At 40.8% G+C, this 5,630-nt stretch overlaps 1 long non-coding RNA gene and 1 pseudogene across 1 annotated transcript in view; both read left to right on the plus strand.

Annotated features, from left to right (window-relative positions):
* The first annotated feature begins 1,174 nt into the window (after positions 1 to 1,174).
* LOC102757866 lies at positions 1,175 to 2,202 on the plus strand (annotated as a pseudogene).
* Positions 2,203 to 2,207: 5 nt separating this feature from the next.
* Positions 2,208 to 5,630, plus strand: part of LOC107184911 — a 10,322-nt gene continuing 6,899 nt past the window's right edge. Inside the window, exon 1 of the long non-coding RNA XR_001515809.1 lies at positions 2,208 to 2,217. This is a non-coding gene — a long non-coding RNA (uncharacterized LOC107184911). The remainder of the gene's footprint in view (positions 2,218 to 5,630) is intronic.

The following is a 5,630-nucleotide window of genomic DNA, read 5'->3' on the forward strand; positions in this document are numbered from 1 at the left end:
CCCATATTCACTCACTCAGGCTTTGGAAAAACAGACTCCCCTCAGTCACTGTACTAATACATCTGAAAATAATGGGTTCTTCCTGAATCTCCAAGTACTCTGTGTATTTTCCGGTCACGTGGTAAATTCCGTAACAATTCAGTACATATGAAGCCCTATGATAAATACAGGGTATGTGAATAAGGAAAGGCTGGCCTTCACCTACACACAGAGTGCAGGAGAAATAGGCACTTAAATAAATGGTTGTTATAAAATAACCATTAAAAAAAAAAAAGGAGCAGAGACTAACTTTTATACTGATTCTTCCGAGGCCTATGTCTGTGAAACCATCCCTGACCCCCAATCAGTTATGTTCTCTTTATCTTTGGCTAACAGTCTACCTTGTATTTCTATACCATTCACCACACGTTTTTTTGGTCCTGTGTTCATTTTTCCTACCAGCCTATGTACATCTCGGGAACAAGATCTACGTCTAATTCACTTCGTAAAGCTCTAGGTCCTGGAAACATTCTAGATACACAGAAATGTTGAGTGTGAAACAGTGTCATTCTCAGCCTGTGCAAAGATATATATTCAAAGATGTTCATTGCAATGCAATTTATAATAGTGGAAATTTAGGAACCTGGTTGCCACCTGTTAGAGATCTGTTTAAGTACAAATAAATGTACATTATTCAGGCATTAAAATTATTAAATAGACCAATATTGTTGATATCAAAAGATGTCCTTAGGAAATTTTGAGTGAAAAGGAGATTATAGGATAGTAGATTATTATATATGCACAATTATACATATTTAACTATATGTCCAAATGCCTCAAAGTATTGTCATTAAACTGTTCACAGAAGTTTATCTGAGGAGTGGGATTTTGTGTGCCCTTAATTTCCTTTTGTATGTTTTTCCAAATTAAAATTTTTTTCAATGAATAAATGTTATTAAAAGCAATGGGCGCACCATGCAGTGTGCAGATGATATTTTACTGAGTTGTACACTTGAACCCTGTGTCCCAATAAATTCAGTAAAAAATAAAACAACAGCAACAACATAGATTTTTTAAAATTCCATCAAAATCTGATTACACAGACATTCCTGTAGATGGCCAAGCCTTAGTTTAGGCAGCGCTCATTGATGGGCAGGTCTGCAGGAGGGGGGACAGCCACGCCCATGTTGGAACCATGGTTTACAATCAGTGTGACAATGATGTCAGTGTTTGGAGTCCTCAGGGCAGGATTCATCAAATTGAATATGCAGTGGAAGCTGTCAATCAAGGTTTAGCGACAGCTGGTCTGAAATAAGAAACCCCATGCAGTGTTGGTTACACTGAAGAAAGCACACTCAGAACTTGCAGCTCACCCCCAAAAAATTCTCCATGTTGACATATTGGTATCTCAATTTTGGGACTTACTGCTGGTGCTAGGCTGTTATGTAATTTTATTCTCCAGAAGTGTTTGGATTCCCGATTTGTATTTGACAGAACTCTTCCTGTGTCTCCTCTTGTATCTGTAATTGGAAGCAAGACCCAGATACCAACACAAAGATATGGCCAAAGGCCCTATGCTCACCGTAGCCGGTTTGGCTCAGTGAATAGAGCATCGGCCTGCAGACTGAAAGGTCTCGGGTTTGATTCCGGTCAAGGGCATGTACCTTGGTTGCGGGCACATCTCCAGTAGGGAGTATGCAGGAGGCAGCTGATGGATGTTTCTCTCTCATCGATGTTTCTAACTCTCTATCTCTCTCCCTTCCTCTCTATAAAAAGTCAATAAAAAAAATATTAAGACCCTATGCTATTGGGCTGCTTATTGCTGGTTATGATGATATGGGCCCTCTTGTTTTCCATACCTGCCTATCTACTAAATATTTTGACAGCAGATCTGTGTCCGTTGGAGCTCATTTTCAATCAGCTCATGCTTACTTGGACAGACATATGTCTGAGTTTATGGAATGCAATTTGAATGAACTGGTTAAGCATGGCCTGAATGCTTTAAGAGAGACACTTCCTACAGAACAGGACCTAACTACAAAGAATGTTTCCATTGGAATTGTTGATAAAGACTTGGAGTTTATGATTTATAATGATGATGATAATGTGTCTCCATTCCTGGAAGGCCTTGAAGAAAGGCCACAGAGAAAGGCACAGCCTGCTCAACCTGTTGATGCACCTGCAGAAAAGGCTGATAAACCAATAGAGCATTACGTGATAATCCTCCATTCTATATGTGTATTATCAAATGTGTAAGAACACAGGAATATGTATTCATGATAATAATCTATACTTTGAACCCAAAGGTGTAGTGGTGGAATGGTATGTTTTAGGAATCAGACCAGATGTGAGTATTTTCTAAGCAACTTCACTGAAACCATATACTAGGAAGCATTTTTTCTTTGAGAGGGTCTATATAATCATTTTCTAGAAAATATAGTTATATGTACCTATGTTTTTATATGAAGAACATAGTATCTTTGTGGTTTTAAAGACAATGGTGAAATGAAATTGTTTTATCTGCCGGGAAAAATATGAATGGCCCTTTCCTATTATGCATAGGAAAGTCTCCCACAAAAAAGAATGATCTGGCCTCAAATGTCAATAGTGAAGTTGAAAAAATCTATCGGAATTAACATCATAAGTTTCTTTACTACCATCTGATGGTTAGAGAAGGACTTACAACTTCCAAGTAGCTCCAGAAAAAAATAAGATGATTGAAGTAGGGCCTCAGCAATAAGATGGAAGGCCATAAGATGTATAGTTGTAGTTTGAACAGGACACAGGGGAAGACTATGGAAAATATGTGGTTGACAGGGTCTGTGATGATATTACTAAGACTAATATTTGGTTGTGAGGCTCGCATTTTGTATTTGTAAACATTACATTAATATTTTCAATTTCATTGTGACTCTAGAGACCAGAATAACTACGTGCTGAGGCAAGAAGGGCATCATTTGCAGGGCCTAGGCTTTCTTTTTGACCCCACCTTTCTTACCCTCAACCTGAAGGCTATGCAGAAAGAAGTTTTTATTTTTGTTCTGCTCATCAGTTTTACCTATCTTTTTTACCATCCAGTTTTCTTTTCTAATTATCTCTTACTACTGAGTGACCCATCTGACAGCCATGTCTCATGCTCCTCTTCACTGCTCTCAACTGATTGTGGGCCACTGCTTACTTGCCTGCCTGCTGGTCACCTCTAGAAGACCTATGTTCTCTCACCTCTCAAAAAAATGCATGTCTTTCCAACAATTATAGGAATCTTATGCAACCCTTATTTATTTTTTGCACGTTCTTTTTTAAAATATGCTTTTAGGGAGAGTGATGCTGGACCCAGAAGATGGCGAGAGGCAAGAAGGTAGGGAGGGAGAGTGTGTGAGAGTCAGGGAGCGATAGAGGAGTGTGTGGACGTGTGTGGGTGTGTGTGTGAGTGAAATAGGGATAGTTAGATCCTACAGGTCTTCCAAGGGGCTGCCAACCCAGACAGTCTTAGATGGGAAAACCCCGCTGCCACCGCAAGCACCCAGGGAGCACACCGGTGGCACAGAGACCACGCCATCTTGAAGAACAGAACTGCTTGAGACTAGGATCCTTGCCTCGCCACCACCCAGTCTGGTCTCAGTAGCAAACCGGGACCCTACAGCCACTTAGGTAAAAGACCTGCGACCACAGCTGCAGATCCAGGGACACCTAGACTCCAGGCACCCTGGCCACAGATTTCTGTGAGTCACAAAGCCAATCCCCTTCCCCGCTGGCCCTGTGGCAGTGGCATAGGAACTACCAGACCCCGGACACACAATCAGGCTCTCTGCCCACACACAGTAGCGGCAGCTCTACCTGAATTTGAGCTTTGGTGTGCAGACACGGGAAGTTTGTTTCCCATGACCAGGCTCCCCACCCAGGTAGGGAAGACATATACAGATGAAAGAACATACCATGTTCATGGATTGGTAGAATCAACATCATTAAAATGTCCATACTACCCTGCCCTAACCGGTTTGGCTCAGTGGATAGAGCGTCAGCCTGTGGACTGAAAGGTCCAAGGTTCAATTCCAGTCAAGGGCATGTACCTTGCTTGCGGGCACATCCCTAGTTGGCGGTGTGCAGGAGGCAGCTGATCGATGTTTCTCACTCATCAATATTTCTAACTCTATTCCTCTCCCTTCCTCTCCGTAGAAAATCAATAAAATATATTTAAAAAACTAAATAAAAATTTAAAGACAAATGGAAAAAATATTGGCACTATTTAAGGCAAAATTAATATTTTTACATATGAAGATCTTTTGCAAAGCAATTAAAAAATATAAACCTCCTAATGGAAATATGGGCCAAGAACATAAACCTGAAAGCAAAAAATAAAAATTGTGGAACATCTTATATAATAAAACCTTAATATGCAAATTGACTGAATGACAGAACAACTGGCAGAACGACCGGTCCCTAAAAGTGAATTAATAAAGTTAAAAGATGAGTATGGTGTTGGGAAAATTGGACAGATACATGAAAACAAAAAAAGAAACTCAATGTAACTAGACCACCATACACAAAAATAAACTCAAAATGGATAAAGGACTTAAACATAAGACAGGTAACCATAAAAATACTAGAGGAATCCACAGGCAGCAAAATCTCAGACATATGCCGAAGGAATTTCTGCACTGATACTGCTCCTAGGGCAATGGAAACTAAAGAAAATAAACAAATGGGACTACATCTAAATAAAAAGCTTTTGCACAGCAAAGGAAACCATCAACAAAACAACAAGAAAGCCACTACATGGGAGAACGTATTTGCCAATGTTATCATCAATAAGGGTTTAATCTCCAACATTTACAGGGAACTCCTACAACTTAACAAAAGGAAGATAAACAATCCAATCAAAAAATGGGCAACGGCCGTAAATATAAACTTTTCCAAAAAAAGACGGAAAGAAGGCTAAGAAACATATGAAAACACTAGAAGCCTGTTGCAGGAGGATTCCTGCAAGAATAGGGCTTCCTCGGGCCGATTTCACTGCCAAGCCCCTCTGCCCAGGGTTGCAGACGGAGGTCCCGCCCACCCAGGGCCGCACACAGGGGTCCTGGCTGGGGGTGGGGCTTAGGCGACGTGTTCACTCTGCCAAGCCTCACCACCCAGGGCCACACACTGGGTTCTCGGCTGGGGGCGGGGCTTAGGCGGCACACAGGGGCTGGGATGGCAGCTCACGCTGGCCCACCCTGCCTGCAGTATGCAAATTAGCTGCCATTTTGTTGGTTGTTAATTTGCATATCATGTTGAGTAGCCAATGAGAGGAGTAGCGAAGGTACAGTCAATTACCATGTCTGTCTATTATTAGATAGGACAATGCAACTTTATTTCCTTCCAAATTAAACCATTTTTAATAAGTTTATTATAAAGATTAAACTACTTCCAGGCCAAAGTAACACAATTATAACAACAAAAGCACTCTGAATCATTCCCCAAGAGCAACAAAGCAACAGAATGCTGCTTCAAGATATTCACAAGTTTTATGGGGGTGGCCATCTTTTTTTTTTTTTTTAATATATTTTATTGATTTTTTAAAGAGAGGAAGGGAGAGAGATAGAGAGTTAGAAACATCGATGAGAGAGAAACATCGATCAGCTGCCTCCTGCACATCCCCCACTGGGGAT

The sequence above is a fragment of the Myotis davidii genome, unplaced genomic scaffold, assembly GCF_000327345.1.
Source record: "Myotis davidii unplaced genomic scaffold, ASM32734v1 scaffold3649, whole genome shotgun sequence".
Taxonomy (NCBI): Eukaryota; Metazoa; Chordata; class Mammalia; order Chiroptera; family Vespertilionidae; genus Myotis; species Myotis davidii.